Source organism: Empidonax traillii, unplaced genomic scaffold (genome assembly GCF_003031625.1).
Source record: "Empidonax traillii isolate 1590-97213 ecotype Southwest subspecies unplaced genomic scaffold, ASM303162v1 scaffold1230:size172535, whole genome shotgun sequence".
Lineage (NCBI taxonomy): Eukaryota > Metazoa > Chordata > Aves > Passeriformes > Tyrannidae > Empidonax > Empidonax traillii.
In genome coordinates, this window is record NW_020956423.1 from 65,516 (window position 1) to 85,393 (window position 19,878).

The following is a 19,878-nucleotide window of genomic DNA, read 5'->3' on the forward strand; positions in this document are numbered from 1 at the left end:
TGTTGGTTGCCTGGGAGAAGAGACCAACCCCCACCTGGCTATAACCTCCCTTCAGGTAGTTGAAGAGAGTGATGAGGTCACCTCTAAGCCTTCTCTTCTCCAGACTAAATCTGTCTTGGCATTATTCTCCTTTCCTAAATAAAGTGGAATATATAATCTCACAGTATTTGAAGGCTAACTAAATTATATTATTTTTGCAAATTAGTAAAATTTTCTGAGCAAAAAGGCATTTCAGTTCAAGGAAATGTGTTCTGATTTTTCTGTTCCTTTCATTTAATGATCCGCTCAATGTAGCCATTTCAAAACCAACATATAATACAATTTTTGGAGTTGCACAGTAATATGTTCTTAAAATGTACTGTCTCCTATGTGTTAATTTTTTCGTTATACCAATGTTGATCCATGCAAAGTATTGCATCCATATTTGTGGCATTAAGTTTCATTAACTGACAGCCTAGAAATTATCCCAATTTCATTGCTAGCAATATTCATTCCTTTACTTTCCATGGGGGGGGGGGAGAAAAAAAACATAGTTTACAGTAGCATAAGCTATGTTTCAACTATATTGCATACTATGAGAAATTACTAACCCGTGACTAGACTAAGAAAAAGCTCCTTAAATGCTTATGATTTATTAGTATCCTGCCTTCTTTCTGAAATGTAACACTAAGAGCACACAATAAAAGTTTGAAGAAAGAGAAATCAAAATATCCTTCTGATTACTCAGGAATTAATTTTAGTTATCAACAACCGCTCAAAACTTTAAGCCAAGAGGCGTAATCCAGAAAAATGTACTAAAGATGCAGTTTGATTTGTGCAGGAATTTATACTATAATATACCCTTACACTACACTAGTTATGACTGCTCTATGACATACTGAAATGCTTATCTTTGATACAGATTTCAGTATTGAAAACAATTCTAATACAAACCATACTAAATAAATGGGATTAGAAAGACCTGTGCACGTGAGAAAAACCACTTAGTATGCTATTAGGCTGATAGAAGAAAATCCCCTCTTCTATTCCCAACTATTTTCTTTATCCTGGGAGGAAAAAATTAAAAATTAAAACTGAAAGTAATCAGTAATTGAAATAACTGGAACTAATTGAAAGCTGTGAGATCTAAAAAAAAGTCTAGTGCAGGACTTGAAGGAAAATTAGGTTCAGAATAAATTAAACCCGCCTCAAAGTTAATTTATCCAAATTTTAGTTGCCAAATAAGGTTGCTGAGACTGCAAACATCAAGGGAAGTGCACCAGTCTCTCTTCAAAACATAACTCACACTTATCAGTACTGAAGACTCTGTTATTCATCCTATGTTGATCCGAGGCTGACGCAAGGCTATCTTTCTGAAGACACTTAACAGTATTCAAACTCAGCACTACCAAGTGCCCTCAGTGTGCATTAAACCTCCCATTTGGAGCCAACAAGATTCCTCATGGATAGTTATGAATAAAATACAGTTACTAAATCAATAGGCATTAGGTTTATGTACCCCATTTCCTACAAGGAAAGCCTCCAAACAATCCCTTCCTTCCCTGGAAGCTACACCCAAATTATTAGAAATTAGAAATACTTTGATCCATACAGAATTTAATCTCAATTAATCCTATAATTAAGTTGCTATTGAGTTTTTCCTGTTCTCCTCCTCAAAATGGCAGTATAGACCTTAAATGCCACAAGTATCTAAAAAAATTTTTTTTCATGTCTGTAACCTTAGTAAGATTTTCTCAAGAAAGCCAGTGGTACCTTTTTTTGTTTGTTTATTTGTTTCTTCTAAGGTGGATTTGATCTTTCAGTCATGTTTTCTCAAGGCTTTGTTTCCATATAGGATTATACTAGTCTTGTCACCAAAAAAAACACCTTTATCCACAGAGAATCAGCAAAAACCACAGCAAGAAATTTCAAAATATGACTCAAATTTCTGTAAACATGTTATTAAAACATCCAAATACGATTCTCTTCTGAAAGCAATTGCAGTCACTAATTTTATACCTGAGAGGTGCTGAAGTATCATTCTTCCTCTGAAGATGTTTTAATACACATATGATCAGTCTTCCTGCTAGAATCTTGGTTTGAATTCATTTATGATCTCTAACATGTCATCTGTGCCCAGATTTTGTTCAAATCTATTTGAGCACAGAGTTGACATAACTACATGAAAAGTGGGAACAAAAATCTGTATAAGGAATCCTGCTTCAGGTTGATTCAGAGGCAGTATCAGATATCCATAAAAGCCTCAAGGGATTTAAAGCAGCAGTAATTCCCTCATAAACGGACTGTGTAAGAGCGTCTCTGACTATACTTATCTTTATAGATGATAAGACACTTAAGCACTTAAAGAACTATCAACAGCTTGTCTCTACCAACATCTAACACACATTGCTTTCCCACTGCACAGAATCTTCACAGCAAAAACATCTCACTTTAAACGAGACAGCTGGGCCTATTGCAGCATTTTAACCTTCAACTTTAACACACAAACCAACTGCTGCAAGAGCACTCTTGTCAACAGATCGTACATCTAATATTTAGGCAAGGTTATTTGTAAGCAAATAGAAGTGGATTTGGCTTCCTCTGCGTCTAAAAACTGAAAATTATGCATTAACTTCTGATAGAATTATTTGCAAGTTATTAGGCTAAGCTGCATTAGGAAGAATGTTAACTGATTTGCTACTGCTTTGAAGTCTGATAAATAAATCGAAACATTATGCAACACAAGCTGAACGTTTTAGTTTAGCTGCAGTTTAAACACATGAACTGGAACATTAAGTTTGTGTTAGTACTTGCATTAGGAGATCTGTTGCTTAGTTTTTAAAATTTCAAGTGCATTCCACCCCTTGACATTAATGAAGAAAATATACTGGAGCTAGGACAGGACATTTTGACCAACCAGTGGTTATGGAGATTCCTAAAACAATTTTTAAATCTGAATTAAAGAAAACACCAAGAAGGTTCATTATTTCAGCAACTAAAGGATTTAAAGAATTCAGCGAAGTCTGACTTCCATCTAGTGTCAGCTAGTCTGAAAAATAGTCACATCCTTAAAATTCTGAATGGACCAGATGCACCATCAGTTGACATCAATTAAGAGGAGCTTCAGACTTCCAAGTAAATGTTTAAGCAAATGTACTTCACTCCCCAAGGCTCTGCTCCACATCTTCAGTATGGAGCAACCTCAGCCACTGTGCCAAACACAACTACTCCGAGATCATAAATGGGGAGTTAGATCACAGCTCTGATCTGCCTGAAAAGAAAGTCAACACCACACAAAAACAAACTCAAAAAACCCCTGACCAGTACAGAATATCAGCCGGCCTTTTAAGCCAGAAACTGATCCACCAGATAAGGGTATAAAATGCTGTATTACCTTCCCCTGCCTCTGCTCTGACATCAGCTGCTGTTCTGATGCATTACTCCTCAAAATTATGGTCAAAGTAACTTCCCAGCAAAGTAACAAGATTTTATTTTGTTTGTCATGCTGGGATGTTTTTCCTTTTCAAAGTCTTAAAGAAGCATAAACATTCATATGGTTATATACCGCTGAAGTGTTCATTGCTCCAACCATTAATTGCTCCCTCAGACTTCAGCGAGTTCTCATGCAAACTGCTTCGTGGCTTATCCCCTCTAATAAGAGGTATTCTGAGGACCTTTTCCCCTTGACACTTCCTGGAGTACTGCAGTTACAGTACAAAGTATCAAAAACTTGCTCTGGTACACCCTGTGTTGGAAACACATAAAATTTTCCCCTACTACAGTACGGTGTAAATTACAATGATTCAAGTGCAGCTGCAAAACAGTCGAAAATAGTTTTTTTTAAGCGATTAAAAAAATTGACTTCCAATGTGCTACTCAACTATACAACACCAAAAACATTAAAGCATACTAATAGCTACCTAGCGGCACTTCCCTTCAACAGAATAATTTTTTTGCACCGAACTGAAAAGCGAGATTTACTATTCGACACCAAGTACAAAAATCAGTTCTCAAATGAAAAGTAGCTGAAAATGTATTTTCAACTTCTACTCAATATTTTAAGTCATGAGAATGAAACAAATAAAAAAAAACCTGTTAGCATTACCACACTTTTTCTGACCGCTAACACCCACTAAAATAACTGCAGCAACCAAAAAAGCTGCAGCTTCTAGTGTTGGGCTCAGAGAACACGTTTAAGTAACACAACTCCACTTTACTCGAACTGTCTTCTTGTTCTCAGACACACAGTTAGCCTGCAAAGTACACCTTCTTAGTGGAAGCAAGAATCACACACCGGCAGGGCAGCTCTACTAATGAAGTCAGATATTATTCCTCTTTAAAGCTGTCACGGCTGTTTTGCTCGTTCAAGCATAAATTGTCTCAAAAATCTAAGCTCTTCTATTGAAAAGCTACCTCCACTTCTGTTAAACATTTCCAAGAGAAAACAACCAAAATAAACACAAATCCAGACATTACTTTAACTGCATTGTACAAGGTTATACAGGATATTTTCTAAAGTCAAAAGAAGAAACGTAACATTGCCCAACTTTCAGCAACCCCACTCTTTGTCTTAGCAAAAGCCTATAATTCATATTATAAAATTTACACCTCTCATCTGTTTCAGGATTCAAACAGTAGTTCCAATGTCCCTCACAGACACAGATCCTCCTGCTACCCACCCACAGATGTAACTTGTGTGGTACTTCTGAACTAACCAACTGTACGAGGTTAAAAACACCAGCAGTTTTACGGTTCCTACTTGTTTCCTTAGCACTGGGCTATTAAAATGCAATCAACTGTCAGAATCAACAGAAGAGTTTTACACTATGCATTATGCTTAAAATCAATACAGAAAAATTCACATAGCCCGAATGAAAAGTTGTGAGTTATGTTTCAATAAAGACAAGAGTGAGGGCGTTTCATTATTTCACAGCTTTCCTGGCAAGGTGTTTCCCCCACCTCTCCCTCTGCTCCCACCCCCCAGCATTCCATATAAGCAGTCAAATAAAAACCATCGGTTTCCATGGCAGATTCCTGCTGTGCTTCAACCAGCCTGGGCTGTCAGGACGGCCTGATAATTAAGGTTACCACAGGTCTACTCTGTCAGCCATGGAATATATACCAGATGAGCATCTAATAATACATCTAATTAACAAGATACCTGCATCAGTATGCATTCTCAAAAAAAGGAGAACACTTTATGGTTCCAAACAGCAATTAAATGTAACAATTCAAATGTACTTGCTTTTGAAACGAAGTCTACACAAATTCAAATCACTGTAAACATCCCATTTCTGACTCGGCATTGTTCACTATGCTCAGAGTAAAAAAGTTTAAGAATGACTTACAAAGAGGCTACTAACCTAGAAAAGTAAAACATCCATTTCAGGTCTAGCCTTCTTTTCACACCCAGAGCGCTCATGAAACACCAGTGACTTTTTCCTGTCGTTTAAAGCATGCAAACTTCATTTTCGTAATTAGGACATTCCAAGTGCTCTCCTAAAATCAAGTTTTTCTCAGTTGTTGGTGGTTGGTTTGGGGATTTTTTTTCATACTCTAGTATTAACCGACATAGCTTCATTTTTTTTTCTTCTAAGCAATATGAAAGCATCGCTTGCCACTCCCTAATCAGAACTTGGTTAGTTGTTTCTAGCCATAAGAAGAGATTTTTAGATGACACTAGTTTTTTGGAAAATACTGTACTCAATTTCAGATGAAGAAAATGCAACTCTATTTCAACCTTAAGGAGCAAGTAGCACTAAACGAAAATTATCAATTCACAAAGGTCTTTTCCAATTTAGGTGTAAGTCAGCAGCTCTTGTACAGAACCAAGTCTACTACGGCTGCCCTTACTTAAAAATATATCTGATGACAGACATTTTAATAATCAATTATTAGTAAGCAACTGTGACAGACATTTTAATAATCAATTATCAGTAAGCAACTGTGAACAAACCGCTTGCAAAACTTGAGCTTAAAATAACTGCTTTACTAACTTAAAACTCATACCAGTCGAAAAAAAAATACCCCTTTGAAGTTACACACCAGGAGACTATAAATGCTGCAGATAAAGCTCCAAAAATAACATTTTGACAAAAGAACTCAGGGGCACACGAGTCATCTGCCTACCCCTCAGGGCACACTCTTTCCCCTCTCTCTCTGCCTCTCTCACGCCGATGCTTAACGCTTAATAACACACTTCTTCCTCAGGGATATATGGAAGACCCACCTCTTCCTCTGTGACCCTCAAAGCCCCTCAGGACACCACATATTTCACCCCCAGATTTCAGTCTGTCCCTCACACTTTAGCTCAGATTTTGCCTCGGAACATCCCCACGCTGCGCTTTCCAAGTTCCCTCGGCTTTAGCTCTGAAACTCTCTGTCCTCTCCGAGTTACATCAAGAAGGAGTTAAAAAAAAATTTTCCCTCAGTGACTTCACCGAGAAGAGAGAAAGAGAAAGGAAAAAAAAAGGGGGGGAAACCAGTAAATAGCGCTCACTATTGTTCTTGGTCCCTAACAGTCTACATAAAGCAGCTCACAGGAACCTGGGTGTGCTGGAGCTGCTGGCAGTGCCAGTTGTGGAAGCATGGAGAAGGCAAGGCTGTGTATGGATTGGCGTATTGTACACCCCAGAGGAAGGCCAGGGAGGCAGATATGTCAGAAAGCATCCGCAGCGACACTTCACACTGCTTTGACTGCAGCCTGTAGCAGAAGAAAGCTGCCAAATGTTTGAAAACGGTGCTGGAAACACGAAAGCTTAGAACAGGTAATCTTGGTTTAACTTTCAAAGGGTAGATTACTCTGCCCTTCCTGGTTTAAAAGCGTTTGGAAAAAAAAAAAAAAAAAACTTGAATTGATGGAGTTCACACTTCCAGTACATGTTTCCATTTACTGCTGCTGGGTGAATTTTCAGGGATGGCATAATCCTGGATGCTGATGTCATCGAGCTGAGGCTACTGTTTGACTGAGCTGTTTCCTGCGTCCAAACAGAACAGAGATCTCCACGTACAAGCATCTTGCAGGTTTTATCTTTGTCATTCTCTAGCTTCTGTTTTAGTATACTGTATGACAAATCTTACATTATTACCTTCTGATCTCCATTACATCTTTCTCCTGTGAATATCTAATCTTAATGGATGAATCTAGCATACTGAAGGATGACTGTTGGTTAACTACTGATTTAATTATAGTGGAAATGCAGGATTGCAAATACCAACCATTACACTTCCTGTCTAGCTGAATCTCTGTTACTGCCATTATTTGCAACCTTGGTACAGCTTGCTTTTTTTTTTTTTTTTTTTTTTTTTTTTTTTTTTTTTTTTTTTTTTTTTTTTTTTTTTTTTTTTTTTTTTTTTTTTTTTTTTTTTTTTTTTTTTTTAATCTCTGAAGGAACTAATATATCTAGGCTATTCTAATTAGTAGCTTTCTATTTCAGTCATAAAAAGCTTTAAATTTTGTCCCTATTAGCAGCAGAATAAGGGAGAGGCTCTACTGATAAAGAAAGCACAACAGTTGAAGCCTGACTCAAAACTACCATTGTTGTGGTTTGGTTGAATCTCCAAGCCTGTCTGCAAGAAGAATGGAAGTGTTAAAGTAAAATAAGGGAATGTTTTTTTAATCGTTTCCACAGGGATACCTGGGGTGGAATAACTTAAAGCAGTTTGGCACATGGGACTGAAAACCTGAGAAGCCAGATTTAGTGCAAATACACAGTAGAAAGGAAAGCTTCTGGGTTTCTCAGCTTCTGAAACGCACAAAATCAAATATCTGGTAACCTAAGCATCAATTCTCAATTTCATGTGGCTTGTCAGACTAAAGTGTGTGGATTCACACAAGGAGAACCTTGGACATACTGGACGACTGCGAAACTCCAACTTCAGTATCATTTAGGAAGCATTACTAATCTGTTGATGTTTACCTTGATAATACCTTTGCAGAAACCCACTATAGAATAACACGGTTTATAATACGTTCCAATAATTTTCTAAAATGTGGGAAACTATTTCATTGAAAGAGAAACCTCCTCAGCTTGTTTCAAGAGACAATTCAAAGTCTGTCAGTCTAAAGGATCCTGGCAGTCTGGGCCTCTTCTGGTTGTCCTCTTGGGGCTTTCCAGATGCTTGGTTTGCATAAGGGCAGTTGTAAGGTATGAAATGAAAGGTGCAGATACTCTAATATTCCTGCCTCTGAGATGATGAATTAAGCAGTAATTCAGGCAATGCATGCCTAAAAGAAAGGGTGTAAGAACACGATAAACTCCATTTGAAACGGAGGGATTTTCTGACTTCAAAGAGTCAGAAATACAGCCACAGGTGATGGTTGAACGCATTAGTAATTAGCAATCCTTGCTAGATTTTTCTTCCACTGTCTAGTTTCCCCTGGCACCTACATAAACATTTAGACTCTTCTGCCAGGTAATTTCACTGGATAAGCACTCCTTTAGTGGGAAAAAAATCCCCTTTGTTCTGAACTTGTTTCCTGCTAGCTTCAACTATTTTCCACGCTTTCCCTGCTGGTTACACTTTCATAATCTCTGCTATATCCCTTAAGTCGACTCCTTTCAGAATGAGTCCTAATTTACTTAGTTGTTCATTTTCAGATGTCTTGTAAAATTTTTTTCTCCGCTGAATCTTCAAGGTCTGCATCCGGAGAAGAGAGCAGACACTGACTTCAGGCTCATGTTAGAAGTGAAGATAGTGATACCTTGGAGTTTTGGGGTTTTTTTAAAATTTTGTAGATTTTAGATGTAGTTACATAGTAAACGTAGATTTTAAAGTAGCAATACATTATCCCTTTACCCTTTAACACACCAACCACACACAGCAAACCCCGGTTACCCGTTCCCATATCAATTCCCCTAAATTCCACTGGCCCGTTTAGTCTCATTTTTCAAGGTAGAATTGTAGAGAACACCCTAAAATCTGTGCAAGAAGATATAGCCATAGACGCGACAACCTTCAGGCCTAGAGCTCTGGAAGGCCTCCTCTGAGGAAGATGAAGATGAAGATGAAGATGAAGATGAAGATGAAGATGAAGATGAAGATGAAGATGAAGATGAAGATGAAGAAGGGGGGGTGTCTCAAAACGCCCCCAGACTCAATTACCGAGAGACCTGTCGGGGGCAGAACCTGGGCGGTGGCTGGACGGGGATTGGGTGAAAATCGTTATAAAAACTGTAAACACAGCCTGAAAGCCTGGGGGCTCATTAAAGCCTTTGTGTCTTTATCTTATCTCCTACCTAATTTAGCTTGGAGTCTTTTTTTTCCCCTCCCCACAGCCATTTAGGCAACAATAGCTTATCCAAACTGTTTGATGGAAACTGATAGGTACTGTAGCCACTCGCTCTCTTTTTGTTGGTCACACACATTACTTCAGTAATGTATGAGCAGCGTTTGTGTTTAAATGGCCGTAAACTTTTGTAGTGTGTAAGTAAGTAAGTACCTGAACCTTTATTCAGAATGGATTTATACTATTAGTATGAATAATAAATGCATGTGGTTTTTTTCTATTTTTACTTAATCAGATCTGTTTATTCCAAATGTATGTTGGATGTTAATTTGTATTTTTCATATCAGCACTATCTAGGAAAGCTTTCCGAGGATTATTGCTTCTCTTGCCCCGAGATAACACTGTCTTCTATTGCCGAGTGCGTGGGCATTTCCCAGTGGAAGGTGACTGGATGGTAAAAATGGAGGCTTCTTATTATGATAATTAACAAACTGCTTACGCTCTAGTCTTTTCCTTTATAAAGTCAAGTCTGTAAAATATTAACAATCTAGTGGTTTTAACTTTTTTGGAGTTTTCTGTGTAAGAGTCAGGCTTTTAAGCCTTCAGACTTACAGAAACATTGCTTTTATTTCTCGTGGGAATAGCTTCGCATTATTTTTTTTTTAGCTTACAAAAGCAGCGTGTATATAGGTTTTCCATAAAGAATGTTTCACTAATCTCCACTGATGTAATTTCCTATCCCTCCTCTCCACAGCCTGTTTTCAAAACCAGTTCTTCCTGTCTTTGACTGTGAATCCTTTAGGCCTCTGTATGCATTTGCATAATGCCTACTTACCTTTTCATCTTTCAATAAATTATCTCTACTGTGTCTTTCCCCCTTGTTTCAGCACTAACCTGTGCACAGTCACTCCACCAAAGGTGTTCCATTCTTGCCATGCAAATGCAGGTCCTGGCAGAAGAAATTTCATCGACTGATTTCAGTGGAGGCACTGCTGCTTCCTGACTGACGAGGGCACAAATAAACAAGTCGAGGGAATCTGCAGAAGCAGCTAGATTCTAACAGATAGTTCACCTCTCTCTGCTTCCTCTAGTTCCTCATGCCTCTTCCTGCAAGCCACCAGACCGAGATCTGAAAAGCATGAGGACAAAATATAAATCAAGTAGTTATACAATGGCTACCACTACTAGACTGTGTATTTAAAAAAAGTTATTCTTTATATATACACTTAAAATGAAACAAGTCGAAATAGAAAAATTAGTTACCTGCAACTCAATATCAATTTTTTTTTTTTTCCTCGAATGCAACAATTATTTAAAAGATGTAATCCTCAGTGTGACTGGGGAGGTGAATTTGTTCTACGCTGACATGGTAGATGTGTGCACCAGGGTAGTGGGGTGGGTGAAACAACCACGCTGCTGTGACCCGGGGCCTCAAAGCCAGTGGGATTTTAGGATCCTAATAAGGCCACGAGCAGCCAGAACACACGAAGTTTTACGATAGCAAAGGCTTCAAAAGCGGGCTACATCGTGGCACCAGAAAAACTGCACTGTTGTTCTTTCTCGGGCTGTACCAAGCCAGACAGAAACACAACACAGCTCCACGAGGCAGCTGCTGTCTCAATGCACCACGCGGGTTTCCTTTTCTCGGACAGTTTAACGGCTCTTCAGTGCATCCTCACATGAAAAAGCCCCACCTTTATTGGCTTCTGATAAAATAACTTATGTTTTGTCACCACAAATAAGAGTCTTTGCGAAGAGAAACGCACAAAAGGCAAACTGTTGTGTGTTTTTTTTCTAGATGTAAAGCACACAAAGAAAATGATTTTTAAATTATTTTTAAAAACTCCACTGGAGAAATCAAGAGGGAGCCTATATCCCTCAGGACTTTTGAAACACACTTTGAAGAACAGTTAGGTTTCAAAAATCCTAAGCATTTACTTTGGATAGAGGCAATTTTTAGATACCTGGGACCAAAGATTTTTGCTGTTTGAAAAATCAGCAGCCCTGTATTGAGCTATATACAAAATTTTGGTGTTTTGCATAATTTTTATTACACTGCTCTCCAAAAATCATATAACTTTACAGGTGGTTAAACTTAAAAGATATAATTTCTTCTTCCCTCCCTACACTTTGTGGAACCTATTATTGTTATATTTGCTCTTTCCTTTTCTTTTTTTTTTTTTTTCCCTTTTATTTTCTTTTCTAGAATTTGAATTTGCTATTTCAGAAAACCCAAACACATCGCTCCTGGGCAGATTTAACATTTAAGATCACAATCCTGGCTGCTGCTCAACATGGGAAGGCTCCTGTTCTCTTTAAGAGCCTCTGGAACAAGTTACAGAACATGCATGTATCTACCTTAGCATGGAGCCAACAAGAAAACAGTGAGCAAACACTGTTACATCACAGACACTCTAAGGACAAAGATATCTTTGCTTCTGTTTCATAATATATCTCTCAGAACAATTTGGAATTCAGGTACTTCAAGGAACACCACACATCGTCTTTCAGCCGAGCCTTCAAAAAAATAATTTTCTGGTTGACAGAAAATCCAAAATTGGTTTTCTCATTTTTTTTCCCTCATTTGCATCACAGTGGAATTTATAGAATAAGCACACTCAATTTTTATTCAGTAGTTTTCTCCCCGGGGTTAATTTTTGTTCAAGGTTATGTCAAATCAGAATTTGTTATAAGCAACAGTGATGAAGTACGAACCAAGTGTAATTTTCTATGTGGAAAATTAAAACTGTTAGGATTTCACTTTCCATTGATTCAGTATCAATTCAGTATCAAATGCACACCAGTAAGGATTAAAAGGAGGTGGGTTGTGTTTTTTTCTATAAAATGAGTTCTGTCCTTTCTGACTCCATTTTAAGTAGGATGGTTTGGTTTTTTTTTTTAAACATCTGTGCAAGCACAAATTATTCAATAACTGTTGATTTTATAAAGTGCATCACTTGCTTTCTTTTTATACTTAAAGGAGTAAGCAATGACAAACAAAACAGGAAAGTAAACAGATATGGGTTTTGTAAATGGACAAGGAATTAAAGTATTGAATAGTGTGTTCTCAGTCTCCACACTTCTCTAAATAGAAAATCAGAAAGAGAACCTTAACACAGGAAAAACTGGTAATTCAAATGAACACCCCCCCATTCCAGTGACAGCTAATTTGAACCACATGGTAATTTGCTAATTAATCTCAGTTATTTTGTAATTTGCATCGTAATCTCAGTTCATATTCAGATAAACAGGTCTTCCCAGTTTTTAAACTGGAGCTCACACTGGAAAATTACCAAGCACTACCCTAATTTACACGCTGATTTTTAAAGAAGTTGTGCACTTTTTGGGGAAAAAAAAAATCTTTAGTGCTTCTTGTTAATATCATGGAAGGATTTGGTTTACAAGGCAGAAAATCTCTATAGGCCTCAATGTATCACGTTTTCAACCATGACACTACAGACAGCTTATTAAACATTGTGGAATCGATCTTCACTAATGAGATATTTCAGAATAGTAAATACTGAATCAATAAAAAAATTGGGTAAGTAGACAAGGCAGATTTCTTGAAAAATTTCATGGTCAGTTCTCCGTTACCTGAAGAAAAAAATTATTGTATTGTGGGTTTTTTAATTTTCTTAGAGGACATATGACAACTATTCAAAGCATGTGGCTCCTAATTCTATTTGTTTTTCAAAATACCCACCTCTGCATTTTTTATAAAATGTAGTTATAGGTTAACTGAAATATCATAACTAGTAAAGCATCATAGTGATCCATGCTTTGAGAATGTTCTTATTTGCTTGATCAGTCTTGTTCTTGCAGAGAAACAAGGTACAGCAGCATCTTGGTGACTTGCATATTATTGAAGTTTGCAGTATTTTCCTGATTTCTGTTTTATACATATACTTACAAAATGCGACATATTTTATATATATAATAACTGTAATTAATAAATACTGCTAAATGACATAAAACTGCGAGACCAAATGTAGCCCTCTGATAGGACACATCGGTAATTTCGAAATCTGAGAAGTCAGAACTGACAAATAGTGCAAGAGGCATTTTCTGAAAGATAATTACCAAATGTAAATTAATTATACCAATACTGCCAATTATAGTTATTCCAACAGTACTGTAGGGCAACAAATACTGTATTATAATAATCTATACTTCAGTATCTCACAGAAGTGCAAGGGTAAATAATTTATAGATCATGTGCTGATCAAACATTGTGATAGAAAGATCCATTAAAGCATATGCAATATTAATTGCTAGGAAATATCCAGAACAAACTTAACTTTGTTCAGGTTGTCTTAGCTCACTGGAAAATATTTTCTTAAATGTTGAGATTTTTGAAGTCAAGTATTATGCATTTTAGTAAGAGTTTTACATTTATTAAGTGAATGATGTTTAAAATATGGTACTTAACGCAAAGTGGCAGAAAATTACTGAGTGTTGTTGCACGATAATCAACCTTACACAAGTTCACATCATCTGTGCAGAACTCAGGCCCTGGAGTAAGATGTGGTCCTTCCCCTTTCTGCCAAATGCACAGGGCAATCTATCAAAGCAGGAAACGTTTATATCAGTCATGACACCCGATGAAATTTTTCAGGGCACATTTTCCTCTTTGTTCTTCAAATCTTTTGGTGTTGTTTCGTTTTCCAGCAGGTACAGAAAACTTATCATCACCAAGACAGTTCAGAAACAGAAATGCATATAAAATACCTTACTACATTAGATGAGGGACAGACTAACATCAGTCATTCTGTGTGATAATAATAATAATCAGAGTCGATGACAGACAGGAAAATGGGGAGAGGGAACCACACAGAAGACTATATTCATCTTTTTATTGATGGCACATCATTTTCAGGCTATCCACAGGAAAAAATTGTTTCTCTGCTTGATTTTAATGGTTCTGCAACAGCTAGACGAGCATTTATAGTTCTTCATGTTAAATACCTTACTCTCAGCCTCAGCGACAGAAATCTATCCCCCTATTTTAAGCTGTTTAGATATATCTTTTCCATTTGGAAAAACCCACCCAGCCACATTCTAAAGGAAGTTAAATACGTGAATTTTTATTTCACCTTAGACCTGTCGAATCTTCCAAGTACTTCTAGCAGTTCTACAACTTGTATTCTTGCACCTTCTTCACAGAAGAAAATCCACGAGGAGTTCCTTCCAGAGTTAACAGCGAAGCTAAAAACAGAAATTAAAATTTTACTAACCAAGTGGCTAATGAACAAAACGACAAATTCAAGGCACGTTCCCCAAATATAAGTACTTTGCAATCAATTATTCATTGATACAGAAACAGAACCTTTTACTACTAATTTAGACTAACAGCACTGCAACAATCACGAAAATGCCTAATGACAGGTTTTCTGGCAGCTGTTGGACACGGATCATTCCCAACCTAAAAACTTCATGAGCTTTTCCATTACAGTGAAACTGTACAGATGGAAAGGACTCCCCTGCCTTCCTCAAGGCTTAGCAATAATCTCAGTGCAGGATTCCTGACTCCTTCAGAAAAAAAAAAAGTTATTCCTCGTTTTTCTGCTCCTCCCAGGTTAATTCTTCCACTACTTATCAAAACAAAGCCTTGGACAACTTAATGGAAAAAACCCACAATCTTTATTTGTCCAGTTTCCTTTGCGTGGCTGTTGCATTGATTCAATTAAACAAATCGTCTCAGGAGAGGGATAAGAAAACCAGTACCTATAAACATCCCAGTTTGCTTTCTCTACAGCATTTGCTACTGATAAAAATCAGCAATTAAAAGAAACGGCAGAAATGTAAGTAAGGAAAAGTAAGGAAAAGTAAGTAAAAAAGGGTAATGGCATCATTTATCATGAATACAGCACAAATAAGTTCACAAAAAAAAAAAAAAAAAGATCTGTTCATCTACCTATTGATGGACAACCAGAATTATTTTCAAGGCTAAGCAGAGAGTCTTACGTAGACCTCATAGCACACAGCCTGGGAGTTCAGACTGCAAGGAGCCACTGGAAACACTCAGCTAAGATATTCTTTTGGATAATAATGTTTTAAAAAGGGATTTCTTCTCTGCTATTTAATGAGCATGGCTACTGAGAAGAAATGTAGTGGGCCTTCTGGACACAACAAGGGTATTGTGTCATAAGACATCCACTGATTACATCTTCTGAAATTACATACTTTGCCCTACTTAATTTGTGCCCTAGAACTAAAAATTAAGAATTGTCATAACTGGCCATAAGAGGCCTCCTTAAAAATTCTGACAACTACAGAACTGAGGAAAACTGAAACCAGTTTTCTGATACAAATGCATCTTATATCACAATTAGAGGCATCACCAACTGCTGCAGAATGGGTTAAACTCTCTTCTTCCTTTATTGTCCATTGAGAAAACAAAACAGTAAAAGCCTCAGTATACTTCTAGACTACTCCACGTAGTTTATTACACGTAATTCTATTAGAGGAAAATGATCCTGTTCACCTTCCGGCACTACAGTGTAGGCAACTTTTACAGTTTCAATAGTTAACGAGCTAGACATCAATTTTGCTGATAATAAAGCCTGTCAATCGCCAAAAGGACGCCGGTACCTTTGCAGAATGAGAAGCAAGGGCATCTCATAAAGTCAGAGTTCAAACAATTAAAACAAAAAGCTGAGAGAACGGGGTGGGGGGGAAAGCAAAGATAAAACCAAAGTCAGTCAAATCTGTAAAGCCCTGCAAGACAATTCAAGCCCTCAAAAACATTCAAGACAACTTTTGAAATAGGTTTTCAAAACTGGACAATAGCTCTCTGCACTTTTCCTGGAATGCTTTCAAAGGGCTGTACTTTGAAGGCACCTCACCCTTCAACAGAACAGAGTCCAGATGCATTTCAGAACCTGAGCACCCAAATACTGAGGCCCCTGAACAAGCAGTTGCATTAAACATTTGTTTTGAAGACAAACTACGGGCTCAGCAGGAAAGAAAATTACCAGAACACAGTGATATTAGACAGTGTATGTAAGCAGAATAAGTAATACAAGATAAAACAAACAAAGGTATTAATAAGGATAAAAAAGTGGAAACAGGAACTTCACAGACTGACCACTTAAATGCAGTGCGTTACGGTTTTATCCTGCAAGCTCTGCCCACATAATGTAAGTGAAGTGTTATAGACACATTTGAAAATTAAATGTAAATATCAAAGTTTTAGATGGTGTTACAAACACAAGTCAGGCACAACAAAAGCAAAGCGAGGGGAGAAGAAAGATTGGATAAAATTAAGTTCCCACTATAGAGTAATCTGAAAATATAGAGGTCATCTGAAACGCTAAATTAATCCACCAATTTGTTTTCTCTACTTTAAACAAGAAATCTAAATTATACAAGGTATAGCTATGCAAGTTTAGGAAAAAAAAAACAACTAGTACAGCAATATTTATGTGTTGTCTAAATGCGAAATGCTGTTTTAAGGGGGGGGGGACACAATGGGACAGGAGGAAGAAATCTTGTTTCCAGACTTTTCTACTCATAAACCAAAGATGGGATACAGGGATTTCGGTAGTTAATGGTAGTATAACATGACTTAAGCAATACAGAGAGAAAATAAGAATATAACAGGAGCAACACCACATAAGAGGTACCCAAAACTTCTGGACAAGGATTTGTGTGGTTTCAGGAGAATGATGGAAAGCTAAAGGAGAGGATTTGCCAAAACACCTTGTCAAAAAAAACAGTTCACTGCCAGGCAAGACGAACTCTTACACCTTAAGGAATAAGCACTTAAGAACTGAGCTGATAAGCACAATTCCGTGAGGCTCCAGGATTTATTTACATGAATAAATTCTTGCAGAAGAAAGGAAAATTGTTGCCAAGAAGGAAAGAGAGGGCACAGTAACATTTTACAAAAAAAAAAAAAAAAGGGACTTGATCAAATAACACTGAGAAATCAAACAATTTAAAGCTTTTGATGTTACAATATACCTGTTTTAATTAAAAAAAAAATAAGGTTGGTCTAGATATTGTGGCAAATCTTGCCACAAAGACGAACCATGGAAGACGTGGAGATGGATGGGCAGGTCAGAATTAAATATAATATATAATATAATACATTATATTAATTAATACATTATAATACATTAAACCTCGTTAAAACTGCAATATCCAAAAATGAATCACCTGATCAGCCTCAGATGAAAAGCAGCTTCCGTGCAATAAGAAGCCACTAAAGGAGGCAGAGGAGGAAACAGAAGTTTTTTTCCTAGAATCTAGAATGTGAGTGAGCAATCTGAAAGTTGAAACTACGGTATATGATGGATTGCATTGCATTTATGGCATTAATTATGAAAGGTCTCGAGCAAATTATGTCTAGAGATGTCTTATCTAAATACAGAGATTGGTGTAAAAGTTGTCGTGAAAAAGCTATTTCCCCGCTATATTTTGTAACAACATTGTTAACTTGCATGTGAGTTTCACAAGAAGGTAATGGTTCAGACCTACGGTCTACAAATTCCCTGAAAGCAGTCTCCCACAGATGGCCAAAACAGCAGCAGGAAAAACTGCCTGCTTTCCACAGGAGACTCAAAGGCATTCCCAGAGCAGGACATGGCAGCACTGTTTCTCCAGCCTCCCTCTCTCTAGGCTGGCATAGTGGGCGGCACTTTTCAACCCTGCCTAAAGAAGAGTAAATGAATTTACCTTCATGAATGGTAAACCCAGCCTACAACTCCCTCTTCCTTTATCTGAGCTCCAAGTGTTGCTGACACGCGCCGATTTGGAAGGGGCAAGGGGACAAAAGTTTTTAATTTGTTACTCCGGGCTTCAATGGGGAAGTTAAGGATTTTCCAGACAAAAGACTTAAGGCTCAGCTAACCCCCGCTGAATGCCCTCTTTCTGTTCGTTTGCCTTTTGTGCTGGAACTGCTAACAGTGCTAAAAGAAAGAGCCCGATGACTGCCCCTTCACTCCTGTTACACAAATCTGTGCTGGGAAAGGCAGGCAGGATCAGCTGAGCTCCGGGCAAAGCTGCAGAGCAAAACAACATCTTTCCTCTGCAGAGCTCTGTTTGCCACCACTCCCAGCCCGGCTTTGGGAGGTGAAAAACCTTTCCAAAAGCATTCGTGGATTATATGCTTTGTTTGCAACCCACACTGCCTGGAAAACATAAAACCAGCTTGATACATAAGAGCCAGAACTAACCAGACTGTGAGCACAGAGAACAGATCTCAGTCAGTTTGAGTGTGAGATTTGGGGCTGCACCCTCAGCAAGTTTGCAGGAAACAATCGAGTTGGGTGGGAGTGTTGCTGTGCTGGGGGGCAGGAAGGGTCTGCACAGGGATCTGCACAGGCTGGGTCTGAGGGCTGAGCTCCAACAAGGCCCAGTGCAGGGTACTGCCCTTGGGTCACACCAACCCCTGCAGCTCCAGGCTGGGCCAGAGGGGCTGGAAAGCTGGGAAAGGCCCTGGGGGTGCTGGGGACAGCGGCTGGACATGAGCCTCGGTGTGCCCAGCGGGGCAAGAAGGCCAAGGGCCCCTGGGCTGTGCCAGACACAGGGTGGGCACAGGCCCAGGGCAGGGATTGTCCCTGTGCTGGCACCGCTGAGGGACCCCCAGGGCTGTGCCCAGTTCTGGGCCCTCAACAGGAGGGACCCGGAGGGGCTAGAGCGTGTGCAGGGAAGGGAACGGAGCTGGGGAAGGGGCTGGAGCAGCAGGAGGGGCTGAAGGAGCTGGGGGGGCTCAGCCTGGAGAAAAGGAGGCTCAGGGGGGACCTTCTGGCTCTGCAACTCCCTGACAGGAGGGGGGAGCCGGGGGGGGTCGGGCTCTGCTCCCAGGGAACAGGGACAGGAGGTGAGGGAATGGCCTCCAGCTGTGCCAGGGGAGGGGCAGGTTGGACATCAGGAGGAATTTTTTGGGGGAAAGGGTGGTCAGGCCTTGGCAGGGGCTGCCCAGGGAGGTTTGGAGTGCCCAGCCCTGGAGGTGCCCCAGGAAGGACTGGCCCTGCCACTCGGTGCTCCGGGCTGGGGGACAAGGTGGGCATCGGGCACAGGGAGGATTCCATGGGCTGGGAGGGCTTTTCCAGCCTAAATGATTCTGGGATTTTGTGACAACTGGTATGGACTGCCCTTGATGTACATCATAGCCATGATGTACTTTTGGCATGGCTGCAGACTTTGGGGAGGACAGAACAAGCCCCTGTCTTCAATTTAGCACCAAAGGGACCAGGAGTTCATTGCTGATATTTGCTTCTCCTCTTGTGTGAGGGTATTAGCAAGCACAGTAATTTCTTTGGCTTCCTAATGCCTCACCATCTCTCAAATCTAGAGGAGATGAAAGGTAAGCTTCACAAAACAAGGTAGTGAAGAGCACACAGAAAAGAGAAGTGAGCCAGCAGTGAGTTGTTACCTCCCATGGAAAAAATAAAGTGGCAAAGTTAACTAGTCCAGATAAGAAGGAAATTTTGAATGGCATTTAAATTGCCTCTAGACTTCTTGAAACAAATACCTATAAAACAGGCTCTTACATCCATTGTGTGGTGGTGTCCGAACCATCCCATATTGGCAGATAAAAGTTAAAGTGACCTTGGTTTTCCTAAGGGTAATGTGGGTGATCAACGCTTTTTTTAAAAAGAAAATAAAAACTCTGAGCAGCAATAAAAAATGCAGAAGGAATTGAAAAGCAGCATCACAAGGAT

The 19,878-nt window shown here is 38.8% G+C and overlaps 1 long non-coding RNA gene across 1 annotated transcript in view; it reads left to right on the plus strand.

Moving 5' to 3' along the window:
• LOC114069294 overlaps positions 1-5,322 on the plus strand; it is a 24,482-nt gene extending 19,160 nt beyond the window's left edge. Inside the window, exon 3 of the long non-coding RNA XR_003573751.1 lies at positions 5,312-5,322. This is a non-coding gene — a long non-coding RNA (uncharacterized LOC114069294). The remainder of the gene's footprint in view (positions 1-5,311) is intronic.
• Positions 5,323-19,878: the final 14,556 nt, after the last annotated feature.